Source organism: Lactuca saligna, chromosome 2 (genome assembly GCF_052625555.1).
Source record: "Lactuca saligna cultivar CGN05327 chromosome 2, ASM5262555v1, whole genome shotgun sequence".
Classification (NCBI taxonomy): Eukaryota; Viridiplantae; Streptophyta; class Magnoliopsida; order Asterales; family Asteraceae; genus Lactuca; species Lactuca saligna.
The window spans coordinates 65,448,564-65,466,520 of NC_136418.1; the positions used below are offsets into that span (position 1 = coordinate 65,448,564).

Genomic DNA, 17,957 nt, shown 5'->3' on the forward strand with positions numbered 1-17,957 from the left:
AAAAAATATGAGGTTTATTAAATATATTACATATACAAAAGTTAGATAGAGATACCTCAAATATCAAGTCCTTTCTGGTGATCATGCCAATCACACGAGAAGCACGTGGAACTACAAATATATGCCTCAATCCTAATTGACGGAATAGATTAGGACTTTTAGTCCTTAGAATAGCACCTACATCAGCATCTTTCACCACACGAGTGAAGTAACAAACCTATCAAGTGTACAATCAATCATTACATGCAAATATCAAACACAAACGTAATGTTTGGTTATCATGGAATAGGGATGGAATGAAATTTTTTTAATAAAGAACTTTTATTTACAGATACACAAAATTAAACATAATACAACTCATTAGAACCCAAATAAGACTTTAATATGAAAGATAACTTTCTAGTTATTTTTAGGAATAAAATTATGAATTTCTTTTCTTAATAAAAGAGATTTGTATCAGTAAAGGCTACAGGGATGCGTACTTTCATTTTATGGTTTCATCCAAGATAGTTGATGCACAACCAATAATCTTTTCCATTGGTAGTTCCCAACTGCTCAATATGTTTCCAGCCATATAATGAATGATGCGAGAATATAAATAAATGGACAAATTGCAGGAGATGTACTTTATGTCCATCCAATTACAACATTGTACTTTCTTTTTTTTCATATAAAGACATTATACTTTGAAAATTACAAACCAACTACTGTTCCAGACAAATACCCATCAAATACCCATCAAGCTTTTCCATCATTCTTTTCCAAAATGTGATTTGTTTTTTATTTATTATTATTTTTTTGTGTATCTAATAAAAAACATCTAAATGGAACTTAACAAATCTATTCTGGAACAAGAAAAAGCAGCTCACACATCGATTTCTTTTTAACTGATTAATTTTAGATAAACAAGACACTAACAATAAAAGAGAGATAATCAAAAGGAATCCATTAAAACAACAAAAACAGAATCATATATAACTCTATGTAACCGATATGATTAACAATTCATAATAATAATAATAAGATAGACAACATGAGAAGAAAAGAAACAAAAGCTTAGCAATAGACTAGACCTGAGCAGTGCCTTCAGTAAACTTAGGATCCTCACACCTGTAACTTCCATCAGGTCCAATTCCAAACCCTCTTGGATCTGCAAACACATTTTCCAGCAGTTGGCTTCTTGAAGGAGCAGGGCTTTCATCTACAAACTCCACAACTTCCTCAACCACCTCATCTATCTTCTTCTTTATCGCCTTTAAATCTGCTTCACTTGCCAATTTGTTTTCACTCAGGTATTTCTTCAATCCTGTTATTGGATCCCTTGTTGCATAATGAGCCTTCTCAACTGCAATTCACAATACAAATATACAATCACAACAAATTTCAATGTTACGTATATACAAGAGTAAAAGACTAAAAGCAACTCACCTGGGTCACGAAGCTCATCAGGATCAGCCAAAGAGTGTCCTCTGAATCTGTAAGTCTCACATTCAACCAAAGTTAGGCCTTCTCCTCTCCTATCTCTCCCAATAGCCTCCTTTTCTACCTCCCTCACCTTCAACACATCCATGCCATCAACATGGACACCTGGCATCCCAAAAGATGGACCCTTCTTCTAGATTTCTGGATCTGAAGTTGAACGCAGATGGGACATCCTAATTGCCCACAGATTGTTCTCCACCACAAATATGATAGGCAATTTCCATAGAGCTGCCATGTTCAAACACTCAAAGAACTGCCCATCATTACAGGTCCCATCTCCAAAGAATGCCAATGTCACATGATCACAATCTGCTTCTTTCAACACTTCTCTCATGTACTTGCTACTGAATGCTGCACCTGTGGCAACAGGGATGCCTTCTCCTATAAAGGCAAACCCTCCACGAACATTGTGTTCAATAGAGAACATGTGCATGGATCCACCCTGACCATGGTAACACCCTGTTTTCTTCCCAAACAACTCGCTCATCACAGCACGAGCAGGCACCCCCTTGCTTAGAGCATGAACATGATCACGGTAGGTGCTCACAACACTATCCTCTTTCTTCAACAGCTTGATGAACCCTGAGAAACAACTTCTTGCCCGTTGTATAAATGGACAAAACCAAACATTTCCCCCTATAATACATCTGAGCACACATGTCCTCGAAAGCTCTCCCCAATATCATGTCCTCGTATACTTCTAAACCTTCTTCTTTGGTGAGCAGCTGCAGAGTAAAATACAAAAATCAATTTGTTGGATCCCATATCTAACATGGTTTTTGATCAATTAGACGTCATTCTGGTGACGGCAGGTTTATGGAATCCGGGCCTAAAGCGAAATTCACAAAAAAAATGCAAAACAAAAGAAAAATCGAATACCTAATATTTGATGTCTATTTCCTTTAGTTTGGTAATCTTGTCAAACACAGATCGAGGGTAAGCAGTTTGACAAAATAATTGTTTAAGCTCCAGGTCTGCAGCCAGACAAGGTGTCAATTTCTCAAGAATGATAAAAGGATACAGAGAAAAGGGAGATTGGTAATAGATTAATAGTAGAAGACGGTTAAAGGCTTACACGATATGGAGGTAACCAAGAGAACAATCACCTTTAAGCTGCAATACAACTGTTGCCTCCTTTCCAACATTGTACACCTATAAAATTTCCAATTATTTGACACAACATATTATCTAATTTCATAAATCCTGAATGAATAAGAACAAATCTTGAAAATTAGGAGTTCTAAGATACCTTAAAAGTGATAGGAAAGATGCTCTGTTTCTTGTGCTTTTGCTTGAAACTGTTAAATAGAAATGTAGAGATAAAGCCCAAAACTGAAATGGAAGCCCTAACCTGAACACATCAATAAGAACACAATTATGAAAAACTGAAAAATCAAAAATCGAATCGGTCACCAATCAACTACAGGTGGGTACACTATTGGAAAGCAATAAGATGCCTTACACTTTATAGTAGCCAAGGCTTCATACTCATTCTCCATGCGTTCCATATGCTCATAAGGCTCAACTCCAAAAGCAAACACCTCTGAGAGAGTCAAGGGATCTATATCCATGTAAGTTAGCAAGGGCATTTTAGTCATTATGGGTCTTCAAATCCTCCTCTTAATTTTTGGTCCCTTTGTTTAGCTATTTTTTAAAGTACTCAACCACCAAAAACCTCCTGCTTATTTCCAGAACAAAATAAAAAAAATATATGTTGAAAATTCATAATTAAAATTAGAAATTCAACAAGGAAATTCGTAAACACCTCAATACATGCTAAATACAGTATACATATAACCCAAAGAAAAATCTCCACAAATAAAGGATAGAACTCCATAGCTTCTTACCTTCTCTAGGATACCAGGTATGGATGAATTTTCCATCTTTACACAAGTCTATAACAATCTTATATTACCTGTGCAAATATATATACATGAAACAAATAGAAAATTAGAAGCCACATGGATAATGTTTTTTACATGTATCAGACAAATAGAAATTCAGAAGCCACGTAGATAATGTTTCTTGCCCTTTAAAATTCACGCAGATTCTAGTTTTCTATTATGTTGCTCCCTCATTCCAAACAGAATTACAATTTTTTATAGGAAAAAGAATCTTTTGGACTACAAATTTGTCAATTTGTCTTGATAATTTTATGATAAGCCATAAGTAACCCTAAATTTCCAATTTGTCTGTGTTTTGAACCAATTTGTCAAAATTAAGTACTATTCAGAGAATAAAAGTCAACATGAGGGGGAGAATCACCAAATCAAGGGCAAAATCGACAAAACCAAGAAAAAATTCGAACAGTAGAAAAGACAATTTAACACCATATATGTTTATATAGTGAATAATGCCGATTTGAGAGAGACGTGGTTTGAAGTTTCATAAAATCTCATGTTTGAAAGCCCTATGTCGACTCTTTTTGGACTGTGGTCTCGATTCTTGTAGTTAGAATCACATATTTGGGGGTGCGATCGAGCCCACTAAGTTTATATGATATTAGCATACCTTCAACACAAGGAAGATGATGTTATTGAGAGGGAGGCTTGTAGTGCGAGACAAATCACAAAGAAGATCTGATGGTCGTTAAACCAGACCTAGGGCTTGTAAACTTGAGAATCTGTGGCGGTCTCCATCGAGGTAAGGTTAGCCCAAGCTCGCCGGCTAAAAGAGATGAGTTGAGATCGCTGGTGGATGAGGTGAGCCAAGGCAACGAATGTTACAGAGAGCACTCCCATCTTGAAAAGAACCCTATAATGATCCCTTCGGTTTTTTGATAAAATAAATAGTCCGGAGGCGCGTTCAAGAATTATAAAGTGACATACTTACACGAAACTCCCTTTATGATGGGTGCCCTCCGTGTTTTTATTTTTATTTTTTTCTGACATAAATTTTTTGGCGCGCAAAAATGCGCGTCCAAAATCCTTCAAAATTTTGGAGAGATGACATTATTTTTACATCACAAACGTTTGCGTATCGTAAATTCGTGCGCGTCATCAATTGCGCGTCATTAAAGGCCTTTTTCTAGTAGTGTCAGGAGTTTTAAACATATAAAACATATATGAAAATCCTTTGAATACAGCTAATGTGTAGTAAATCATTTGAATGCTGCTTATTAATCACATGTGATTTGATATAATAACTAGCATGATTCTACTTGTATCCCCCCCCCCCCATAAAACATTTAAAAACATTTAAAACATTGATTAAGGGGTATGAATTCACCTATTGTAAGTGATTGGAATGAACTGAAGAGGTAGGACTGCTAGGTGTCAAGTGAAGTCTTGAACACACTCTATGGTCCTAGTTAACATATAAATTCACATATATGTAACAAATTAGTTTATATACAACTAATAAACAAGTCAAGACACCCTAGGACATGCTAAACACCTTTATCAAGTGTTATTAGCCTCTAGGATTGCATTTAAGTGTTTGTAGGGGAAGCTATTGTGTGTAGGGCTCAAGTAAAACTCCATAAGGGAGTTCACGACCCTAAAGACACTACTAAATGAGTTTACGGTTGTAAACTCATGATTTTACGGCCGTGAACTCATACTTATGTGTCCATTTGATGTTTGATGCTCTATAAGGCCCTAATAAGCATTTCTACTTAATGGCTTGGTCTATGGAAGAGTTTAGGGCATAATATAACTCCTTTTAGGAGTTTACGGCCCTGGGACCATATCCCTTGGAGATTATGGCCGTAATCTCCCTTGGGAGGGTGTTTATGGTGTTTTCAAGTCCCTAAATTAACTAGGAACTAAACTAGGCTTTTGTACTAGGCTTTAGGAGGGTTTATGGCACCATTTGGCACCATTTAATGGAGTTCACGGCCCTGGAACATCTTGGGCCATGAACACCTTTTTCTTGGTGTTCTAAAGGTGTTTGTTAGCCCCAAACACACTAGGGTACTTGTCCTAATTAGTCTCTTGGCTTAAGGAGGATTTTTAGGGTATTTTAGCACTTAAACATGGAGTTCACGGCCCAAGAACTTCCTTGGCCATGAACTCACTTTCATCCTTGTTTCTAATTGATTTTGGTGTCCTAAACATGAAATGGTGGCTTCTAGTTTGAGTTCCAAGGCTTTGAGGGGCATTGGGACACTTTTGGACCTTAAAATGGAGTTTACTCCCCAAGTGTTCTTGGGCGGTAAACTCCCAAATCTTGGGGTTTTGGTCCGATTTTGATGTTATAAAACATAATCTACGCTATATAATACAACTAGATATAAATACTCATGATTTGGGACAAAAACCCGAAGATCCGTGACAGAGAATTTGGATTTTCTCTAGTTGGAAATGTAACTAATGAACTATTTGGTTCAGATTTCTATATATAGTCCTGAGATTTTTGGCAGAAAATATTTTATTCCCGGAATGAACTCTAATGTCATAGAGTATTGGAATAACAGTGTTGCACAAAACCCTAGTGCATCCACTCTCCTGATATCTCCTTAAGTGCTAAACCTGAAATACTCAAACTTATACCCAAAGTTTGGAATTTCACTGTAACTGTTCTAACTTCAAATTGGCTTGGTATGGTTTGTTCAGAATGGAAATTTCGGGTTGTCACATCATCCCCCTGTTAAAGGGAATTTCGTCCCGAAATTAGAATTTAGATAAGGAAGTAGGTATGAATGATCGAGTCGTGAGGAGGAAACTTCCTAATCAATTGGTTCTAACACTCCTAAGTGAAATAGGGTTCTCGGTTGGTATCCCAACGAACCTTCACTAATGGGCGACGGCATTGCTTTGTCCGCTTGACCTCTCGGTCGAGGGTCACTACGGTTCTAATACGAAGCGAGGATCTCGATGAGTGGACTTACAAGAGTCCTAACGGAAAGGTATGGTTTCACGATTGAGACGTGAAGAGTAGAATGTACGTTACCGAGTTCACGGAGTAGGTCTAGTCTACGAGATACAGGACGATTCCGGTAAGAATCTCGGAGGTCCTGACTATCTTGGATTTAGCTTTCCACGGGATACGAAGCATATTAAGCCATTCCTAGAGTGAGTTTTCCTAAAGAATTTGGCCTCTCACTTGGAATTTCCAAGGTTCCTTTTTCTTGCTTAACTTCCCAGTCAAAGGCAGCCCTCTGCTGGGTCAAAGTCTTAAGGGTTCCTGTAATATGCGAGGAGTTCTGGATGAACTATGGCAGTAGGTCCGTAAGACCTAGAATTTGGCGAATTCCTGTCGGCGTCTCTGGTGTCGACAAATTCTCAATGGTATTGATAAATTGACAGAGTACTCAAGAATTCCCACATCACTAATAGTGTGTCTTAGGAAATTTTAACTCTTCAATTCCATAACTCATGTTCAGAGAACTTTGTGAAAAGTATCTCTGAGGGAAATGTTTCCATGGGTTTCTTCTTACTACTAGGGTAGATAAGTAATTCGTTACATGTAAAATAACGAACTGATCCAAGTAAGAAAGACGAACTGTATTCATTAACTCATGAATGTTTCGGGCGTATTGGTCCTATCCGATGGGTATCACTACGGACTCGGAGTGTCCGTATCGAGAAAGGAAGGTAGTCTTCGAGACATCCTTCTTTATCACTCAAAACTACTAATATTCGGATCTCGTCCTTTCCTGAAAGGTAACTCGTTCCTTGCGTTTGCTCAACTGATTCATCTATGCGAGGCAGAGATAACAATTTCTAATGAAAAAAATCTTGACAGAGTCCTCGATAGTCGAGGCACATATGATGCAATCTGTCGATCTCTGGCAGAATAAGACTGGAGCTCTCTAGGGTGAGAAGCCTAGTCTTCCAATTTCATTTCTACGTAGTTCGCAAATTTGTTCGGGCTGTTCTTGTATCTATGTAGGTGTTTAGACTGAAGGGCGATCTGGTTACAGGATTCAGGCTGGGTTCTAAGTTTGTTCACATGACGATGCGATTACTCGTATTCTTGGGAAGTCTCCGTCCTGAAGTTCATATTAGAATTCATACATGGTTTCCCAATCACAATTTCATGTATACGAGTCGTATATAATTAAGATTGAAAAGATAGTCGAATAACTGATTCTTCTTTAAGCTCACATCCTATCGAGGAAAAAGAAGTTAAAGCGGAATCATCAATTCTAAACCTGTAGAACCTTGATTATATATCGCCCCTATGTATACATTCTTCAATGACAGATCAACCGTATGGATCTTTGGATTGAACTTGACATACTGTACGAGTGGTACTTCGGGGATTTCTTCGGAAATGAAAAGAACTATGAGGTACTCCAAGCATGAGTACTTCAGTGTTCTGATATGACAGCTTCGCTGGAAAGGCGATTTCGAAGAAAGAGATGTATGTATGAAACTGGTTTCGTGCAGATCACAGTGAATCTAGTTGTATGATAATGTCATAATCATAAGGAAAATTTAAGACATTAGATTTGAACATAAGGCGTTATAGACAAAACACAACCGTGCAACCGTCAAAAGAGTTACAGTACTTTAGACTTACTACAAGACTATTGCTGCTAACAAGGTATACTACAAAAGACAAGTATGCGCAACACGAGCATCCCTATACAGATAGGATCTCGCAAAAGGTAAGACTCTAATTGCACTAGTTCTGGATAGTTTATTAGTCTGTTACAACGAAACGACTAAATTATATTAACGAGGGTTCCGGAGTTGGCTCTCCTGCAGCTGTGATCCTGAGAATTTTCCCATCTGCACCTGAGTTCTTCTCTATCGGTCAATCCTTCTTGAGGTGTCCAATTTCACCGCACTGGTGACATATATGGACAACACCAACATTGGTGGTGGAAGTGAAGTGTCGGGTAAAGATTAGGGGGACATAGTGGCTTTTGTTGATTTTCTCCTTTGAACAATTTCTGTAATAGTGCTCTGCCTCACCACAACTATAGCAAACTAGGCTAGCTCCAGTAGTGGCGGTAATTCTACAGAAACGAGCGATGTGCCCCATCTTGTTGCAATTGTTGCATTGCCTTGCTCGGAAAATTCCCGTATGGTGATAGTTGCACCGGTCACACTTTGGAAGTGTTCCCTCATATCGCGTGGCCGGTGTTGGGATGGCAGAGGTTGCCACTGGTTGTTGTGGCATGGCCATCCTCTGAAATTGGTTTCGTTCCACTCTGGCTTGACGTTTTCTTTTCTTGAACTCTGAGTTGTTGTTTTTGGTGGTTGCAACTGTTACTACTTGTTGATTTCCCGGATCGTCACCACGATCGGAATTGTCAACTCCACTATCAGTCTTGTTAGTGTTGGCAGCATTACGGTTTGCAAGGATAGCTGTCACGGCAGCCACCACGACAGCCGTAACTGCGGCTTGGAAAGTAGCGGCGTCCATAGGAAAAGCGGAGGTTTCGTTGTTCGGTTGGCTGTTTCCGGATGAGGACATGATTCTGTAATACGAAAGATAAGGATTTTTGTGAGCGATTCTGGTTAACTCTCGATGTACTTCGATTGTTCAAGTAAAGATTAAGACTATGTTCTTGAAAGTTGGACCTACATCCCTATGATGCAGTCCTAGTACTGAGTGGAAGTGTGTTTATGAAGGGTTGACCTACATCCCTATGATGCAATCCTAGTAATGGAATGGAAGTGAGTTTGTAGAATGGTCTCAAGACGTTTGTCGTTCAAGCCGAGGTATTGTTGGTTGGTGAATAACATGATCCAACCATTAAAAGAGACTTGGAGATGTCTTCGAAGCTAAATTACTATAGTCCAATGATTTAACTAAAGCATGAATTCAGATAGACTCAAATGAAAGTATGATAAAAGTACTTGAATGAAAAATGACAAAGAAGTTAGCCGACTGTCAAAATCTTTGATATTCATGACGTAAAAGTTTGGGAAAATGACCTTGAAGAAGGTCTTACATCATATCCAGAGTAGATAGTCCTTGACAGTATAAAGACCTAACCAAAAGTACTTACGGTACACGATAATTTCATAGAAAATGCCACATCGAGCATAGACAGAAAACGATTCCTTTTTAACAAGGAAAAATAAAGTAAAACATCTATTATTGGTGATGGTAATCCCTCTGGTGAACTCTTAGTTCAGCCAGTTGACGTTCCATATCAAGCAGGTATCTTTCGTATACCCGCTGACGTACTCGGAGCTCTATGACTTCAGCTCGGGTTTCAGCTAGTGCTTGTAGTAGGGTTTCGTGGTTTCGCTCAGATCTCTCGCGAGCATGTTCAAGGTTGTTGGTGTGAAGGATATGCATCCCTCCATTGGTGTCAACTTCCACGATCCGACGTAGAGCTGTCCTACCCTGAATTTCGTTTCGGGAAACTCTATGGATCAGGATTGGTAGAACTCTATCTGTTGTGCTCCCTTCATTTACGTTCTAGAAGCTTCGGTCTCCATTGAACAACATAGGTTGGTCTTGATCTTCACTCCATGCTTCCAAACATTCAACCCATGGAGGCGTTGGGCCATGAAAAGGCAGACGAGGGTTAGGAATTGGAACTGGAGCTACCTGGGGTAGGTTCTCAACCTCGGGTTTGGAGTTAGTACCATCTGAAAGGTCTTCATCATGGTGATCATTCAAAGGAATCAGATGATCATTCTCTCGTTCTTCTCCAAACCATCCAGCGATGACTTCGTTCGGAAGGTACTGGTTGCCGTGGGGATGGAGTCCAGCCATCTACGCGAGAATTTGGGGTAAGAAAATAATTATTAGATGAAACTATCTAGATAATTATTTAGAAAATCTTCATTAGTTACATCGCTATTTGTGAAGTGCATACCAGTTATATGTAATCGAAACAGGATAGACCTTCGAATAAGTGATATTAACTCCAAATTCACACAGAATAAGGGTAATTAAAAATTTTCACAGATTCTAAGTCTATAACATCCTAATTACATATGGCCTTAGTGTATCCACTTAGCAACTATCAACTTAGTAATGAAGAATACCGTTTTAGTTCTCAAGTATAAAGTACTTATAGTAACACCAAATACTCCTATAGTATTTTAAGTTTAATGTTATGTTCTACTGTTCTCATTGTGGTAGGGTTGGTAAGATTTTAGACTTGTTGCAACCACACAACTACACTTAGGCACATGCTAGTCAACTCTTGGATAATATAGGTGCTCAGGCTATATCTTCCTAGTTTTGACTATATGTCTCTAACTCCACCTGTGTTGCCCAAAAATCGTAATTCTTTTGTACTGTCCTAGTGACACTGATTTTAGCATCAATGCAGGCACGTATACTTAATTAAATATTTTATTATTTAAAGTATAAACTCTTGGTCAGAGTATTTTTAATCCCTTATGTATTTATAGTTAGTATATCTTTTATGGGTTGATATACTTAATTCACTATAAAGAATGCTCTGATACCAATCTGTCACACCCCAAAACCAAGAACGGCGGAAACGTTCTGGGGCGGAGGACGTCATGTACAGTATCACAACAATGAAAAGTAGTAAACAAGCAACAACATCATCCATTGCATTAATAATATAATTTTAATACAAGTGTGTTCTGTCAAATTATAATAGACACTAAAACATAAATCAAAATGAAAGATGAGTCTTGAACGAGCTCCATCTTCAATAAACCTTGCATCGGTACCTGTCTATTGATGACCTGAGGATACAAGTAATTTTGAAAGCGAGTGTCAGCTTTGAAGCTGGTGAGATCATAAGTATTTTAGTGTCTTAATTTGTATGTAAGTACTTGTATGTAATTTGAAATGTAAGTATTTGTACGAATGAACTGCAAATATTTGTATGTAAATGAACATCCTAGAAAACCCTATGTTTCCTACTAACTGTATCCTTCTACCAAGGCATCTAGTATCCATGTGTGTGTCTCTTGTAAGAGTGTGTATTTTCCCAACTCTAACTATCATTAACCAAAAATATAGTTTCTACATTATCATGCATCGTGTGAATGTTCACGAAGTGAATGTGAAGGGGAAAATGAAATAGTACTATGGTGTAGTAGTAAATGACTACAACCGTACTAATTACCTTAAAACAAAACGGTATTCAATATAACATGTGATCGACCTGTATCCTGCTACCGACTCTAGTAAAACGACGATGTAAGACGCCGTAAGAAATGACATTTGGCACCCGTAGACTTGCAAGTCCCACTGTAGTGAGCAACAAGGTGTAGGATAGTCAATCCAGTATAGATCTATACGTAAACTCATACGCTCCCTAATTAAGGAGATTCGGGATACAAGAACGGTCATGGCAGGAAGTGTTATGACCCACTCAATGGTTCACATAACTGCATAAATGTATATGTAATGAATGTGCTAACTGAAAGTGTGATCTTTCTCTGTCTAGCCTGTATGTACTGAAATGTTCTGTGTGTGCCAGCTGTAATGTATGTTCTCTCTATCTAGCATGTATAGTAATGTACTGTGTGTACTAGATGTAATGTATGTTCTCTCTATCTAGCATGTATAGTAATGTACTGTGTGTACTAGCTATAATGTGTGTTCTCTCTATCTAGCATGTATAGACTCATGAATGAACTGACTCGTTGTATGATATCGCGTTCTAGTAATATTTCTAGTATCTTCCTAAACTACCCATATGGTAGCTTACTAGTAATGTCACTGGTACGTATGAACATGGAAGTATACCCTTGCTACCCAACAGTACTGAATGAACTGGTAGAACCTTTTATGACTATATATGTACACATTATATATAACTAATATTTAAACGACCTTCAGACGGGTACCCGATATCCCACCAGACCACATCTCAAGCGCGAAAAGGAAATACGGTGGATAACCTTCCTAAGTCTTTTAAACATTCCTTATCTAAATATACATATATAGGCATGCAATTTATATAATAAAAGCATAAAATAAGTTTTGTAAAACCTTTTGAACATAATTGATATCTAAGGAAAGATCGACTTGATGTCAATCTATAAAACAGGTTGGAGGTATTTATCTAACAAAATAGTTTTAAATACAATGAAACATTTGTTTGAAACACAATTGTAAATGATTTTGAAATGAAACATACAGTGTATAATGAACAATTAAATCAGGAGTTTTAAACATATAAAACGTATATGAAAATCCTTTTAATAACAACTGTTTGGTAAAACAGCTAATGTGTAGTAAATCATTTGAATGTTGCTTATTAATCACATGTGATTTGATATAATAACTAGCATGATTCTACTTGTATCCCCCCCCCCCCCCATTAAACATTTAAAAACGTTTAAAACATTGATTAAGGGGTATGAACTCACCTGTTGTAAGTGATTGGAATGAACTGAAGAGGTAGGACTGCTTGGTGTCAAATGAAGTCTTGAACACACTATATGGTCCTAGTTAACATACAAATTCACATATATGTAACAAATTAGTTTATATACAACTAATAAACAAGTCAAGACACCCTAGGACATGCTAAACACCTTTATCAAGTGTTATTAGCATCTAGGATTGCATCTAAGTGTTTGTAAGGGAAGCTATTGTGTGTAAGGCTCAAGGAAAACTCCATAAGGGAGTTCAAGACCCTAAAGACACTACTAAATGAGTTTACGGTCGTAAACTCATGATTTTACGGCCGTGAACTCATACTTATGTGTCCGTTTGATGTTTGATGCTCTATAAGGCCCTAATAAGCATTTCTACTTAATGGCTTGGTCTATGGAAGAGTTTAGGGCATAATATAACTCATTTTAGGAGTTTACGGCCCTGGGACCATATCCCTTGGAGATTACGGCTGTAACCTCCCCTGGGAGGATGTTTATGGTGTTTTCAAGTCCCTAAATTAACTAGGAACTAAACTAGGCTTTTGTACTAGGCTTTAGGAGGGTTTATGGCACCATTTGGCACCATTTAATGGAGTTCACGACCCTGGAACATCTTGGGCCGTGAACACCTTTTTCTTGGTGTTCTAAAGGTGTTTGTTAGCCCCAAACACACTAGGGTACTTGTCCTAATTAGTCTCTTGGCTTAAGGAGGATTTTTAGGGTATTTTAGCCCTTAAACATGGAGTTCACGGCCCAAGAACTTCCTTGGCCGTGAACTCACTTTCATCCTTGTTTCTAATTGATTTTGGTTTCCTAAACATGAAATGGTGGCTTCTAGTTTGAGTTCCAAGGCTTTGAGGGGAATTGGGACACTTTTAGCCCTTAAAATGGAGTTTACTCCCCAAGTGTTCTTGGGCGGTAAACTCCCAAATCTTGGGGTTTTGGTCCGATTTTGATGTTATAAAACATAATCTACGCTATATAATACAACTAGATATAAATACTCATGATTTGGGACAAAAACCCAAAGATCCGTGACAGAGAATTTGGATTTTCTCTAGTTGGAAATGTAACTAATGAACTATTTGGTTCAGATTTCTATATATAGTCCTGAGATTTTTGGCAGAAAATATTTTATTCCCGGAATGAACTCTAATGTCATAGAGTATTGGAATAATAGTGTTGCACAAAACCCTAGTGCATCCACTCTCCTGATATCTCCTTAAGTCTTAAACCTGAAATACTCAAACTTATACCCAAAGTCTGGAATTTCACTGTAACTGTTCTAACTTCAAATTGGCTTGGTATGGTTTGTTCAGAATGGAAACTTCAGGTTGTCACAGCCGGATCAACTAATATCTCATTTTGGTTGACGAGGTGCCCAAGAAACTGCACCTCGTGGAACCAGAAGTCACACTTGGAGAACTTAGCATACAAGCTCTCCCTCCTCAAAGTATCCAAAACCTCTCGCAAGTGCTCCTCATGCAGCTCTCGAGTCTTGGAATAAACCAAGATGCCATCGATGAAAACTATCACAGACCGATCCAACATCGGTCTGCACACGCGGTTCATGAGATCCATAAATGCGGCATGAGCATTGGTGAGCCCGAAGGGCATCACCATGAACTCATAGTGGCCATAACGAGTCTGAAAAGCAGTCTTTTGTACATCTTCCTCTTTGACCCTCATCTGATGATACCCCGAACGCAAATCAATATTGGACAACCAAAATGCTCCCTGTAACTGGTCAAAGAGGTCATCAATCCTCGGAAGTGGGTAACGATTCTTCACTGTTACCTTATTCAGCTCCCGATAATCTGTACACATCCGATGCGACCAATCCTTCTTTTTAACAAATAGAATCGGGACTCCCCAGGGTGAATTGATCGGTCTGATGAATCCTTTGTCTAACCGCTCATGCAGCTTTGTAGACAACTCCTGCATCTCAGGAGGAGCCAACCAATACGGTGCTTTGGCTATCGGAGTCGCACCAGGGATGAGGTCGACCCTGAACTCCACCTGCCTCTCCGGAGGTATCCCAGGCAACTCCTTAGGGAATACGTCCGCAAACTCTAGTACCACAGGCACATCACCCACCGTCACCTTACCCGCCTCCTGGGTATCCGTAACATAGGCGACAAATCCTGCACAACCCTGCTGAAGGTAGCGCCTCAATCTCACTGCTGAGCACAAGGCTGGTCCTCGTTGTGGCCTTTCGCCCTGGATCACCAGCTCTCCCCCCCCCCCCCCTTGGGGTCCTAATCTGCACCAACTGATGCGCGCAGTTGATTACTGCCCCATTGGGGCTTAGCCAATCCATACCAATAATAACCTTGTTCCCCCGCAAAGGTATGGGAACTAAGAGTACCAGGTAACGTTCCTCGAATAGCCTCAATACACAATCCCGGTAGATCTCTGATGCTCGCATTGATCGGTCGTTCGCAATCTCGACCTCTAGAGGGCAATCTGACATGCCCGAAGACTCAGGAAACTTCTTGCTAAGCGCAAGAGAAATAAACGATCGGGTAGCATCCGAGTCAAACAACACCTGAACCGGGATACCGTTCACATGGAACGATCCTAAACAGATCATACACATAACATATCATAATCATAGCGACATAACATAAAAAATAAGAGAAGAAATCGTACCAGTTACCACATCGGGTGCAGCGCATGCCTCCTCGGCTGTCAACTGAAATGCTCGGCTCCTCACCACTGCAACTTCTACCTTGGCCTTTCGGTCATCCGTAACCCGTGCTATTGTTGGTGTCGGCGCTGTAGCTATCGCTGCTGTCAATCTAGGGCAATTGGCCTTCTTATGGCCCCTCTTATTGCAATGAAAGCAAATCAGGTCTAACATCTGCACTGTGGGGGCGGGGGTAGTACAATCCCTGCCAAAATGCCCAGCCTTGTTGCACTTATAACAGTCGGAACCCGACCCAGTTCGACAAGCTCCATCGTGTGACTGACCTCGTTTTCCACAACTGTCCTGGCCCTGCTGGCCCTTCAACCTAGAGTTGAATCCCTTGGGTTACTTCCCTGAAACCCCTGTAACCTGCCCAGTATCGGCCTTTCTCTTCCTGAGGTGCTCTAAATCGATCTCCCTCTCCCACGCTCTGGCAATCATAGAGTCCAAGGTCAGGCATGCCGAGAAGAAGACATGCTCCCGGATATCGGCTCTCAACATGTCGTGATAGCGAGTCCTCCTCATATCCTTATATCCTGCATACTGGGGCACCAAAAGATCCCTCTCCCAGAACTTGGCGGTGATCTCCGCCACAGTCTCCGTAGTCTGTCTCATGTCCAAAAACTCCCTAGCCAGCTGCTAAAGCTCTACAGTTGGTGCGAACTCCACCCTGAATCTGGTCACAAAGTCTAAAAAAGTCATAGCCTCGATGGCCAAGGCTCCCAATGAGTCCCCAACTGACTCCCACCAATCTCTAGCTCTGTCTCTCAAACATCCCGCTGCAAAGCGAACCTTCGACCCTTCCGGGCAGAAGCTCGTTAACTGCGCAGAGTCAATGTTGCAATCCATCTCCTGGCAGCAATGGGGTCCTTCACCCCGTGAAAATCCAGCGTATCACTCCCTCTAAAGTCCTTGAAGGACAATGTGCGCGTACTCGCCTATCCAGATGCCAAATCACTCCTGAATACTCGGAGGCGATCCTCCATCAGCTCAATGATCCCCTCCTTGTTCGAATCGAAGAAGACTGGGGTTGCCTCAAGGATAACTCTCGTAATCTTAGACACGATGAACTCGCGTAACTCATCATCAGCCTGCTCGGATCCCGTGCCCAAGCCCGATCCCGATCCTGACCCAGATCCTGAGCCTCCTGCTCCATGTCGTGTGGTCACCATACTGAAAATAAACACATAAATGTCAGGATCAAAACATTGCCCAAGAGGTCTCGCACATTACCCAAGATTCCTAATTCCATCTCGTCCCTCCTTGACTCGAGTACGGATCCTCTGCTTTCAGTAGTACGGGCCCATACTACCTTCCACATATATTCGTACTTTCCTTAAGGATTTCTTCGACTTCACCAAGTCCCTTAACCAATATCCCTTTCCAAATATTCTCATCCTAGGCTTTCCTAGGGCGATCTCCAACCTACTCTTCACCATCAGCTGCACCAGGAGTCCTTACCATCCTCCCCTAACTAGCTTGCGGATACTATTACATATCCGCTCACTAGTTAGTTGAAGTTAGCCAGGACCCCTATAGCACAACGCAAGCAACATTCGTGCATCGAGTAACCATATCAAGCATTACCTAACTAGTCCATCCCACTGCTGACTAGGTAGTCCTAGCATGCAGCTTATACAACAGGCATATAAAGCATACTTCCTAGATCCTCAGCCCTAATCTAGCATGCAGTTCTCGAAAACATATACCAGGCATAAAATGCATCCTCCTAGATCCTTAGCCCTAATCTGGCATGCAGTTCTCGGGGTCATATATCATATAACATAACATAACAAGTATGGGTATCTTGGGGAAAACTAACTTGAGCTTGGCCGGTCGCACGCATCACACACCTTGTTCTTTCTCAAACTCTTTTTCTTAGCTTAGAAAACCATTTCTTTAGAAAAAAAATCCTTTAGCCCCACGGTTTGAGTCCAGACAGCCCCGAGGGTGTGTCCAAATCCCTCAAACTAGGGTTCGATATGAACTTGTAACATCCCAAAATTCAAGGCCAAAAATTTCGTTTTTAAATAGATTATAACATAAAAACCATCGGTATAAAAGCATTCATAATGATATCTCATGTCACAATCAATCTGTCAATAATCCAAAACATGTCACCATAACAACCATTTTGTCAAAAGTAACATAATTCAGAGTAGACTCCCAGGAAACTCCATGCAGAAAATATGTGTATCTGTGTGATGTGCTGCTACACCGTCGGCTCCTTCCCTTTAGACGAAGAGGTACCTGAAACCAAAACTGAAACTGTAAGCACGAAGCTTAGTGAGTTCCCCCACCATACCCATAGCACATAATCATCAGTATCTTTCAACTGGTAACTGGGAGCTACCGTCCCCTTCAGTATCTTTCAATCGGTAACCGGGAGCTACCCTCCCCTTCGGTATCTTTCAACCAGTAGCCGGGAACTATCCTCCCATTTGGTATCTTTCAAATGGTAACTGAGAGCTACTCTCCCCTTCGGTATCTTTCAACCGATATCTGGGAACTAACCTCCCCTTCGGTATCTTTCAACCGGTATATAGGGACTATTTCAC

The 17,957-nt window shown here is 40.1% G+C and overlaps 1 pseudogene across 1 annotated transcript; it reads right to left on the reverse strand.

The window, feature by feature from the left end:
- Positions 1 to 1,028: 1,028 nt before the first annotated feature.
- Positions 1,029 to 3,071, reverse strand: LOC145029785 (pyruvate dehydrogenase E1 component subunit alpha-3, chloroplastic-like; annotated as a pseudogene). Its single transcript, XR_013676577.1, has 5 exons — positions 2,896 to 3,071; positions 2,732 to 2,833; positions 2,574 to 2,634; positions 1,429 to 2,207; positions 1,029 to 1,345 (listed from the first exon to the last, which is right to left on the reverse strand). The product of XR_013676577.1 is annotated as a pyruvate dehydrogenase E1 component subunit alpha-3, chloroplastic-like (transcript).
- Positions 3,072 to 17,957: the final 14,886 nt, after the last annotated feature.